Source organism: Pteropus vampyrus, unplaced genomic scaffold (genome assembly GCF_000151845.1).
Source record: "Pteropus vampyrus isolate Shadow unplaced genomic scaffold, Pvam_2.0 Scaffold9, whole genome shotgun sequence".
NCBI lineage: Eukaryota > Metazoa > Chordata > Mammalia > Chiroptera > Pteropodidae > Pteropus > Pteropus vampyrus.
The window spans coordinates 7393045-7406292 of NW_011888790.1; the positions used below are offsets into that span (position 1 = coordinate 7393045).

At 31.8% G+C, this 13248-nt stretch overlaps 1 protein-coding gene across 1 annotated transcript in view; it reads left to right on the forward strand.

The window, feature by feature from the left end:
- The window catches only part of TRHDE (thyrotropin releasing hormone degrading enzyme), a 341392-nt gene that overhangs the window by 206920 nt on the left and 121224 nt on the right, over positions 1–13248 (forward strand). The gene's annotated exons all lie outside the window — the stretch shown is intronic.

Sequence of the window (13248 nt, forward strand, 5' to 3'; positions counted from 1 at the left end):
CCAATTATTTCCATTTTATGTCCATTGTTCTAAATTCCCATATATACTCTACATCCACAGATATTATAATTTAATGTCAATATGCATTTTATTATTTGTTTTGGTCTCTTAAAGTTCTTTCAGAAAATAAATGTGAGTGTGTATGTGTGTGTGCATGTGTGTGTGTGTGAATAACAAAGAGAATGAGAGAGAGAGGGAGAGAGAAGAGAAGAGAAAGGAGGGACAGGGATAGAGAGACTGAGCTGTTCAAATGGTACTAGAAATAAATAGTATAAATAGCAAAATAGCACTGGAACCCTGAAATTTAGTTATTCTTACATTGACCTCAACTAAAAAGGTTATTTGGAACTAGAGTTATAGTCCTGGCTCTGCCAAATGGCCAAATAAGCTTAGTCAGTTTCAGTATGTGTCACTGTCCAAATTTGCTTTAACCACTGTTAAAGCACAGAGTCCACTGTTTTTATCTATTTGTAGCTCATTGATTTTTTTCATGTGCTCAGATCATTTTAGAGTAACTTAAGGGGCATTTTATTTACTGGGTTATCTTTAGAGTTAAGTCTTTCCCTGTAGGCTGAGGAGCATCATCAGTTAAGTAACATACATTCTGTTCATGTTGTCACACACACTCTGTCATAGCCATGAGTCACCTATGATATTGCCCCATTTACTGTGTTGCAGGAAAAACAGAGGTTTCTGACAGACGTTCTGCATGAAGTGATGCTGCTGGACGGCTTGGCCAGTTCCCATCCAGTATCACAGGAAGTTCTACAGGCAACAGATATCGACAGGGTGTTTGACTGGATCGCATATAAAAAGGTGGGACTAGATAAAATCCAAGTGCTAACTGGACATTTCACTATCTTAGTGTAGACAAACTATTTCATTCTTCTCTTCTTCCTGGCAGATAGAAATGGCTGTGAGTTAGAAAACATGGAGTCACAAGATTCATGCCATTTTATGTTAGGACTTTGCTTTACAATTCAGTAATATAGAGATGAATGTTTGCCAAATAAAGCATAAATATATTGGAAGTATTAATGAATAAATGTTTGAAGACTTGATATGAAATTGCTATACAAATGGTGCTATGTAAATGTCAGTTTTAATATTACTAATAAGAGAAGGGATCTATGTAGTGACAAATTATTTTTTCACCAATGCCTCTTAAATACTTACTTGTTTTGATTGATGTCAGTGGGTGTAGGCAGAGACATGGCATATGTATTTTATAAACATCGTTTAAGGGAGCTTTAGAGGATTAAGCATGTTTCTGGATAATAAGCATACTCAATGAAAATTTAAAGACTAGACTTCGAATGGCAGAGATTTTGGACCAATGACCAAACATGGAAAAAAGAGATACTGTGAGATTTTTCTCATTGTTACTTAGATAATGATTTTCCTTAGATCTCTATCTTTTATAATCTTAATATGAGCATGTACATCTCAGTATTTAACACTTAGTAGCTACTTAATAATTGTTAAAATAGTGTTAAAGTCTATTTCATCTTTAGTGTAGATTAAATTTCATTTATGGGATTTCTATGTACTTTATTGATTTAATAATTTTTTAACTTTTTAAAAAATGTTGCTAATTTTTTTCTGAAAAGCAAGATATTACTATATATAACTAGAAATGAAATAATGATTCATCAAAATTCTTTAGTGCAGTAGATACATAGTTTTACATTCAAGAAACAACTATCTCAATAATTATTACTTAATATTGTATGCTGTAATATGTAAAGATACAAATTGTGTTAGAAAATATCTTTTCAAATCACTGATCATTGCATTGGCTCAAAGGGGTTTTTTTAATTTAAAAAAATTCAGTTACAATTAACATACAATATTACATTAGTTTAAGGTACAGAGTGATCACACTGATAAGTAACAAAAAGGGTATTTTTGATGTTTTATAAAAATAAGTGAAAGTATAGAACCATGTTTAAAATATATATTTTAAAAAATTATTTAATATATTAATATGTATTAATTTTTATATATGATGTTTTTGTTAGATGTGCATTCTGTTCCTTAAACTGTATTGGCTCTTAAATACAATTAAGAAAATAATTTATTAAGTTAGCTTGAGATGAGTTTAGAGACATGTCTGTAGTTATTTCCCACCTACCACCAAGTCTGAGACTATTTGTAAATAACAATTTTACTTCGGCATGACTAATATCAAGAAAATATTATTTTGAGTAAATATGTTATAGATGTGCTTTTACACATAAATGACATTTAGTCCAGATTTCATATATTGAGCAACTTCAAATTTATTCAAAAGGTTAAGATTCAACACAGAAGGAAAGAATGAAGATACAATAATTAGTTGTATCTTCTACCCTCTGTATGTGCTTGGCAATTTGCAAATGTGATAAATGAACAAACTATGGTGTTCTTCCTAGGACCACCATTGTAAAGGATACTGGCTTATTTGTCTCTAGCTATTTTTTTTTTTTTTTTACTTTATTGAGGAATAATTGACAAATATAGTTGTATATATTTAATGTGTATAATGTAATGGTTTGATATACATATACATATTGTGGAATGATTACCAAGATCAAGATAATTAATACATTCATCACTTGACGCAGTTGTCTTTTTTTAGGAGGTAAGAATGCCTAAGATCTATTCCCAGAAACTTTCAGTTATTCAACACAATATTATTAACTATAGTCACTATGCTGTACATTAGTTCACCAGAACTTCTTATAACTGAAAATTTGTGCGCTTTAACCTATATGACCCCATTTCTCTCTTCCCCTCGCCCTTGACAACAATAATTCTACTCTCTATTTCTATGAAATTGGCTTACTTGTTTATTTTTTTAGATTCCACATAGAAATAATACTATATTGTATTCGTCTTTCTCTGCCTGGATTATTTTACTTAGCATAAAGGCCTCCAGGTTAATCCATGTTGTTGCAAATGGCAGGATTTCCTTTTTTAAGGGCTGAAAAATATTTCATTACATATATATATAATATATATACATACGTACAATGTTTTATATGTAAATATATAAATATATATAAAAAAACATTTTCTATAGCCATTCTTTTGTTGAAAAGCATATAGATTCTTTCCATATTTTGCCCATTATGAATAAATGCTGAAAGGAACATATTTTTTTGAGATACTGATTTCAGTTCCTTTGGATATATACCCAGGAGTGGGATTGTTAGATTATTTAGTAGTTCTATTTTTAATTTCTTGGGGAACATCCATATTGTTTTCCATATGGCTGTATCAATTTATACTCTAACCAGCACTCTATAAGGGTTCTCTTTTTCTTTACATCTTTGCTAGCATTTGTTCTCTCTTGTTTTTTTTTTTGTTTTTGTTTTTGTTTTTTTTTTTATAATAATCATCCTAATAGGCATGAAGTGATATCTCATTGTGGTTTTGATTTGCATTTCCCTAATGATTAGTGATGTTGAGTCCTTTTTCATATACTTATTGGCCATTTGTATGTCGTCTTTGGAAAAATGTCTATTCAGTTCCTTTGTCTATGTTTTTTAATTTACTAAATTTATTAGGTGATGTTGGTTAATATAGGTTAATATAGGTTTCAAGTGTACAACTCAATAATATGTCATATGTATATTGCATTGTGTGTTCTGTTCACCACCCAAAGTTAAATTTCCTTCTGTCCACTTTTTGTTGAACTGTTTGTTTTATTTTGCTATTGAGTTGTATGAGTTCTTTATGTATTTTGGATTTTAACTCCTTATCCGATATATGGTTTGCAAATGTTTTCTCCCATTTTGTTTGTTGCTTTTTTCCAATTTCAATTTGTTTGTTTGTTTTTTGTTTGTTTTTGTTTTTGTGTTTGTGTGTCAAAGATTTTTAGTTTGATATAGTCCTATTTATTTATTTTAACTTTTATTACCTGTGCTTTTTGTATCTTATCCAAGAAATCATTGCCAAGATCAATGTCAAGGATCTTTTTCCCTATGTCTTCTTCTGGGAGTTTTATGGTTTCCAGCTTACATTTAAGTCATTAATTCATTTCTAGTTAATTTTTATGAGTGGTGCGAGATAGGGGTCCAGTTTCAATTTTTTGCATGTGGATATCCAATTTTCCCAACACCATTGATTGAAGATACTATTCTTTCTCCATTGTGTGTTCTTCATGCTCTTATCAAAAATTAGTTGACTATATATGTGTGGAATTACATGTGGGCTCCTTATTCTGTTATACTAATTCTATATACCTGCTTTTTTTTTTTTTTTTTTTTTTTTTTTTGCCAGTACCATATTGTTTTGACTGTGATAGCTTTGTAATATAGCTAGAAATCAGGAGGTGGGATGCTTCCAGCTTTGTTCTTCTTTCTCAGGATTGCTTTGGTTATTTGGAGTCTTTTCTAGTTCTATATAGATTTCAGGATAATATTTTCTATTTCATGAAAAATGCCATTGGAATTTCGATAGGGCTTGCATTGAATCTGTAGATTGCTTTGGGTTTTGTGGATATTTTAACAATGTTAAATTTTCTAGTTCAAGAACATGGGCTATTGTTCCAATTATTTGTGTCTTCTTCGATCTCTTCATCAATGTTATAGTTTTCAGTAAACAAGTCTTTCACCCCCTTGGTTAAATTTATTCCTAAATATTTTGTTGCTTTTGATGCTATTTTAAATGGGATTGCTTTCTTAATTTCTCTTTCAGATAGCTCATTGTTAGTGTATATAAATACAACTGATTTCTGTATGTTGATTTTTGTATCTTGCAACTTTACTCAATTAATTTATTAGTTATAACAGTTTTGTTGTTATTTTTTTTGGTGGAATCCCTAGGGTGTTGTACATATAAGACCATGTCATCTACAAATGGAGATACTTTTACTTTTTCCTTTCTGATTTGGATGCTTTTAATTTCTTTTTCCTGCCTAGTTGCTATGGCTAGGACTTATAGTACTACTGAAAAGAAATGGCAAGCATGGGCATCCTTCTTTCATTTCTGATCTTAGAGGAAAGTCTTTTAACTTTTCACCATTGAGTATGATGTTAGCTGTGGGCTGTCTTCATGTCCAACCAAGTATCTTTATGCTATAAGTACCTCTAAAAATATTGTCTTTACTACACATTTTCAGGTGATGATAGGATCTATTCATTTTCAATGAATACTTTCCAAGAAAAAAATTTTCTAAACACTTATCGGGAGTTGTAATTAAAATACAGTAAATTGCACATGTTTAAAAAGTACAATTTGATATGTTCTGACGTGTGCATACACAGTGAAAACATTATCATAATCAAGTTAATGAACATGTTTATCAGAAGTTTCTCATGCCTCTTTGTAATTCCTCCTCCCACCTCTACTCGCTCCTCCATTGTCAACTTATTCATGATAGATTAATTTGCATTTTCTAGTTTTATATACATGGAATCTCACAGTATACAGTCTTTTGTCTGCCTTTCATTCAGTATAATGACTTTGAGATACATTCATGTTGTAGAATATATAGATATAATACAATTTGCTTATTCATCTGAATATTTAGGTTGTTTCCAGTTTTTGGCTATTACAAGTAAACCTTCTATAAACACTTATGTACAGGTCTTTGTATGCATATTTGTTTTTATTTCTCTTGGGTAAATACCTAGAAGTGGAATGTCCAAATTATATAATAAGTATGTTTAATGTTTTAAGACTGCTGAACTTTTTTACAAAGTAGTTGTAACATTGTACCATGGTGCATTCCCATAGGCAGTGAGTGTATCAGGATTCTACTTTCTCCACATCTTCACCAATAGAAAGTAGGTATAATCAGTTCTTTTAATTTTATATAAAGTACTTCATTGCAGTTATAAATTATATTCTCCGAATAACTAATAATATTGACCATTTTTTCATTTGCTAATTTTCCCTGATATATCTTCCTTAGTGAAGAGTCATCAGCCCAAATCCTTTGACCATTTTTTTAATTAGTTTTTTTTATTATTATAGAGTTTTGAGGATTCTTTATATACTCTGAATACAAGTTCTTTATTAGACATGTGATATGCAAGTAATATTTTCCCTGAATTGTGACCTGCCCCTCGTTTTCATGACAGGGTCTTTCTAAAAGCAAAAGGTTTTAATTTTTATTACGTATGTTTTATCATGTTTTTCTTTAATTGAGAGTGCTATTAGTGTCCTATTTAGGTTTCTTTTTCTTTTAGAAGTTTTATAGTTTTACGTTTATATTTAGATCTATGATTTATTTTTAGTTAATTTTAATATGTGGTGTGAAGTTTGGATTGAATATTTTTCTTTTTTTGAGCATCCAGTTTTTCAAGGATCGTTTCTTGAAAAGTTAATTTTTTTCCCACTGAATTGCCTTTGCACGTTTGTTGAAAATCAGTGATATGTGTGGGTCTATTTTTCTACTATTTGTTTTGTTCTTTTGACATATTTGTCTATCTTGGCACCACATAGTCTTGATTACTGTAATTTTTTAATAATCTATGAAATAAGGAGTTAGTCCTCTAATATTGTTCTTTTTGTTTAAGTTTTTTGGTTATTCTGGGTCCTTTGAATTTTATATAAATTTTAGAATGAGTATTTCAATTTCTACAAAAATTCTGTTGGATTGCAGGGATTGCATTGCATTTATAAGACAATTTGGGAAAATTGACATCTTAACAATATTGAGTGATCCATGAATACAGAACAAGTATCCCTTGCTTTGCAAAAATTGTCTTTACACCACTTTCCTTTTATGAAAGACCTACATTAGTACCTGTTTCGCCAACCAAAAAAAATCCGAAGGGGATTTTCACTTTTATGAAAAAAAGCAAAAAGCGAAAATAGTGTTCAGCATTTGTTTTGCAGTGAGCTGTTTTAGAGGCAGTGCACACTCCATGCAGTGAGAATGGCACAATCAAGCTTTTTCCCTAGGAACCACACTCAGCATCTTGATATTGTCTCCATAGCTTTGAACTGTGTCTGTGAGCATCTGTACTTTATCTCAATTTATTCTGAGCATCCATTAGTAAGATGTGTCCTAAGGTAATTGCTTCTTTGCTTTACGCCATTTTGGCTTATCAAAGATTTCTTAGGACCACTCTATTTTTGGATAACAGGGAAACTTATATACCTCTCTATTAATTTAGATCTTTATTTTCTCTCAATAATGTGGTTTTCAGCAAATAGATATTTCATGTCTATTTCTATATTGATCCCTAAATATTTCACATTTTTAGGCTACTGTAAATGGTATTGGGTTTAATTCCCATTTTTGATTTTTTATTGTTCTCCATAGAAATCCAATTGATTTTTGTATATTTTCCTTGTATTTTTGTATATTTATCTTTGTATTATTCCTGATTTTAGGGGCAATACATTCGGTCTTTCACTATTTGGTATAATGTTGCCTCAAATACTTTATAGACTATCCTTTCCTTCCTGCGACAAACACCATTTAGTCATAATGTATTTATTTATATATGTATAGTTGGGTTCAACTTGCTAAAAATTTGTTTAGAAACTTTGCACCTATGGTCATGAGAGATATTGGTCCAGTTTTCTTATAAAGTCTTTTTTTTTTTTATATCGCTATTATGCTAGCCTCATAGAATGGAAACAATTACTTCTTTTCCAATTTTCTGGGAGAATTTATGTAGAATTTATATTCTTTCTTTGTTAAATATTTGGTAGAATTTACCAATACGAAAAGCTGGGTCTGGAATTTTCTGCATGGGAAGATATTTAACTAATAATTTAATCAATGCATAGTAGGTTATTTATATCTTCTTGAGTGAGCTTTAATAGTTTGTATCTTTTCAAGGGCTTGACTCATTTCATGTAAGAAGTTTATTTTATTGGCATAAAGTTGTACATGATATATTCTCTTATCTTTTTAGTAACCATAGAATCTCTAATAATGTCACTTATTTTATTCCAGCTGTTAATTTTTGTCTTATCCCTCATTTTTCTGATTAGTCTAGCTAGAAGTTTATATATTTTATTTAAAAAAGAAACAAATATTGATTTAATTGATTTTTGTTTTTAATTTCTAGTTTACAGATTTGCTCTCTAATATTTATCATTTCTTCTATATACTTGTGGTTTAATATTTGTTCTTTTATTCTAGTTTCTTAAGGTGCAAACTGAGGTCATTAATCAACCTCTCTTCTATTCTAATTTAGTTGTTTAATCCATAAATTTTCTCCTGAGCATACTGCCTAGGACATTCCCCAATTTTTACATATTGAGATCTCATTTTCATTCACTTTAAGATACTTTCTAATTTCCTATTTGATTTATTAATTGCCCTATGGGTTGTTTAAAGTATATTATTGAATTTATAAATATTTTAAAATTTTCCATAAAATTTCTGTTATTTATTTCTTATTTAATTCTGTTGTGGTCAGTGAAATATTTCTGTATGACTTGAATCTTCTTAGAATTACTGAGGCATGTTTCACAGCCCAGAATTTGGTGTCTGTTGCTAAATGTACTGTATACACTTCAAAAGAATGTGTATTTCACTGTTGTCGGCTGGAGTGTTTTATAAATGCCAATTAGGTCAAGTTTTTTGATAGAGCTGTTAAGGTCTTCTATATCCTTATTGATTTTCTGTCTACTTGTTCATCATGCTTCGTTGATGGGCTCTCATTGTTTGAATTCATCCACATGGTACCAAATCAGACATCTAAAAATATAGTAAAAAATAGTGGCCCCCCATTTTTGCAGGCGTATCTGAAGAATATTCTTCAAATGTGATCATGCAAAAATAAAGATAAGAACAATTTGGCTCTAACCCCAGGGACAATCTTTCCATCATTTCTTAACATATTTTTAGTCCTCTCTGACTTGGCTTCTCTCAGGATCTTTCTATCAGTAAGTTAGTATGTGAGTAATATGTAGTAACTAATTAACCTGGAATAGGTAAACTGTTCTAGGATGCGTGCCAGGTAATATGGATAATTGTAAAACCATGGATAATATCAACTGCTAACATTTATTGAATGCTTACTATGTGCTAGACACTGTGCCAAACTCTTTACATTTATTAATTCTAATGATCATAATCCCCTTTTAGGGTTGTTATTTTTATGATCTTGATTTTAAAGATGAGAACAGTGAGTCATGATTAATCCAAGGACATATTCCCCAGAAAATCAGGTTCCAGAACCAACATTATTATCATTGCCACACTTGATCAACAAGTTTGGTTAAAGCTTTTATTCCAAAACCATTTGTAAGCCCCTGCTTATGTTCCAGGGACTGTGTGCTGAGTGGTAGGGTATAACAATCAATAAGGCACAAAAGAGAGACAGCTTATAAGTCAATGTGATAATAGATAAGTATTAACAGCAATATTTTCATATTAAATGTAGAAACCTAACTTAAACCACCTTAATCAATAAAAAAGAATTTATTGGCTGAATAACTGATAAGGCTGTGATTTACTATTAGCTTTAGGAATGGTTGAATCCAGATATTTTAACAGTATAGCCAGAAATCTACCTTTCTTTAGCTTCATGGCTCTTTACCTCTTTCTGATAAAATTTCTAGATAATGCTTAGACAAATGGCCCCAAAGAAGTTTAGGCTGATAAAGAGAGAAAGAGTAAACTTCTGCCCTCACAACAGAATCTATTTCTATTCCCTTATAGAGTTATCGTTTGCTGTGATTAGATAATAGATCACCCTATGTCATGGGCTAGAGAGTCCTGTGCATATTCTGACTGGCTGGCATGACTCATGAGCTCATCCTCTGGTGGAGGAAATAGGCCACATAATTGGCAGGCCCACTGGGATCACTTGAAGTAAGGTTTCAAAAGAAAATGATGGCTAGAAAGAAAGTAATGGATACCAACCTCAAAAATCTTAGGACTTATGATAGGAAAAAAATAAGATATAGTCATGAAGTTAAGGGGAAGGGAATTGACCAAAAAGTAAAAAAAAGAAACATTCTGTAAAGAAGGCTCAGAAAAGGAACACTATGGTGATTGAGTAGAATGTCAAGGAGTTCAACATTGTCTAAGAACAGTGAAGGTTTGGGATAGTAGACAGCCTGGGGAGATAAGCTGGTAAGAACTTGGAAGACCTCCTATGTGATATGAAGAACTTTGAACTTTATCCAGCAGGTCAAGAAGAACCAATGAAAAGTTTCAAACAGAGGCATACCACAATCAAAATTGCATTCTAGAAAGAATAGTCCTGAAATAGAAATAATATGGTAGATCTGGAAATTTCAGAAAAGATTTTAGTGACTAGGGTTGTAGCATGTAGAACTTATTTATTTTATATTATAGTTTGTAGCACTTAATAAAAACTTCTTGCCACTGTTCTTCTGTGCTCTCCTCCCTGAAGATCCCTGTCACAAACAACATTAACTTCTGCCAAAAGTCAGCCTCTCATTGCATCAGTACTTTGCTGGCTTATCATCCCTTATCATTATTCCCTTAATAATTATTCTATTTATTCCCATTTCTGTTATTTGTTATTCTTTCTGCATAGTAATTTTATTACACTTTAGATAAATTCTTATGTAGAAATGTATTAGAGACAGAAAAGATTATAGAGAAATAAAGATTAGGAATCAACAGACCAAATATTAATTAATATTAATATTTGTGGATTTAAATTTAAGAACTGAGTGGTTTTGAAGAAATACTGAGTGATGTTCAAGATGGATAGTCTCAAGGCCACTATTAAATGAAAAATAAAAAAAAAAGACCCTCCTAAAATCACATACATATTTTTAGAATGGAAAGAGAAAAAATTGAGACCTAGTCTGTAAAAAAAAAAATTAAAAGAGTTATATCTGCTAAAATAACACATTTTCAATTTTAATAGTAGACTGAAAATGAAGATGCTTTTATCCTAAATGTATAATGAAAACAGGAAAATACTATCTTTGGATAGGAAGACTGAAAAAGAGAGATTGGGATAGTCTCTTTTTTACTAAAAGCACAAGGAGAAATAAGAATCAGTGACCCAATGACCTGGATGATAAAAGTAAGTGAATGCTCATTAAATTTACACATGATACCAAGTTGGAGAGGATTGCTACAAGCTTGGGAGAAAGGAACAGATTTCAAAATGACAAGCAAATTTAAAGAGGATACTTTAAAAACAAGAACACTTTTCAGCAATTCTTATATCAAGGCTGATATATTTTAGAGAACAAATGAAATTATGTAGAGTAAAAGGAAAGAACTGGCAAACAGAAAAATCTACAAGGAATCACGGTGAACATGAATTAAAAAAAGGGGGTGCGGCAATTCAACTTGCAATTCTCTACCAATACATTCCATACTTAAAGTTTGGAAATTCTTGTATGGCTAAAGAGGAAAATATATACGATTTCCGTCATCTTTACAAGTGACTATCAAAAGGCCATTTGACCACTGACACTATTTTCCCTTCTGATACCAAATTCCCCATCTACAGCATCATGTCAGCCAGGCCACGATTAGCATACAGAGCATATACTCTCAGGATAGGTTGTTTCTATAGAAAAAATAAAAAGGAGGATAGTGCCTTCCATCAAATATATAATCTAGTAGTAGACATAAAACATATGAAATGAAAACAGTAATTATACCAAGAATAACAGTAAAGCACATCTATCATTTAACGAGCACTCACTATGTGTACAAGGCATTTTGTGAAATGCTGGCATGTGCTATCCCATTTACCCCTAACAGAAAATTTGGAATATAGACATTGTTAACCCATTCTACTAATGAGGAAACGGTGACTGAGAAATGAAATGATTTTCACAGTGTCAGACATCTAGCAAGTGAATAAACCAGGATTTGAAGCCAGATTTGTCTAACACCAAATTCTGGGCTCTAGTATGTAAAACTTTTCATAAATATATAAATGTACGTATATGAGGCAAGTTACGTTATGAACCATCTCAGTGGGTAGCAACTCCAAATTCTCAGGCCACATTTGAACCTGAGAATTTATCCTATTTGTCAGAAAATCTTACTAAATCTACTGTCAAAATGTTTTCAGACTCTGACCTCTACTCCCCACAATAACTGTCACTGTAGTGGTCTGAATCACCACCATATTGTCACATAGTTTCCTAACAGTTCTCTCTTTTTCTAACCCTGCTCCCTACAGTCTATTTTTAACCAAGCACTCAGAGAGATGTTTTCTAAAACCTAAATCAGATAGTGCCACTTCTTTGCTTGAAACCCTATGATAACTCCCGCCAAGGTAAAAATAAAAGGCAAAGTCTTTACAATGACCCACATGTTATCTCTACTCACCCCATTCTCCCCAAGCTCTCCATAGACTCTTGACTCTTATTCTATCTCTTATCCCTCTGACTTCATCTCTTATTACTGTCCCTTAACTCATGGTACACCTGCTTTATCAGCTCACTTGCTTTCCCTTAAATCCAACTAAACTGTCTACCACACTAGAGATTTTGCATCGGCTATTCCCTCTGTAGTTAATAGTGGTACTCCAGATATCTTTGTGGTTCTAACTTGTTCTTTTTGAAGCTTTTATTTAAATATCACCTTCTCAAAGAGATCACCCATTTAAAATGTCAACTGACACCCTCATTTTTTTCTTCACTCATTCCTGTTATTCTGACCAACTTAATGTTTTGTCCCATGGTGCCGATCACCTGTAACATATTATACAATTTATTCAGTGTTATGTTTACTATAATACCTAGCTTCCCACTTATTCCATTGAATATGTTTCATAAAGAGAGATCTATGTTGGTTTTTCACTATTTTCCAGTACTCATAGTACTGCCTGCATGTAGTAGGCACTCAATAAGTATTTGTTGAGTTGAATTAAAGTAAATGTCAGAAAAGCAATAGAAACAAAACATTATGGTGTTTTAGAAGGAAAGATCCCATCTGTTTATAGGAATTAGGAAAAAGAGTTGGCACTTGAAATAGGATTAAAGAGTTTCAAATGTAATTCCATATGCATTCCAGAAGGGGAGGGAAGATCATGTTGCTCAGTCATTCTGTTTGCAAATGGGTTCTGTCACATGTGGCCTTACCCCTCAGCCCTGGACCTCATGGGACCCCTATCCTGTCAGCTCAATTCTTCTGCTGTCTCTGCATTCTCCTGCCTCAGGCACAATCAGTCAGTCTCCTGTTCTGCAAGTCCTTCCAGCTTTTATTCTTCTAAACAGGTCCTTTTGTTAGCCTCTGCTTTCTCTATTCACAGTCAACTACATACATATTATTAATGAATGTAATTGATTACTATTTTGTCCTCTGACAATTCGTATATACTTTACAATATCTGATGTATT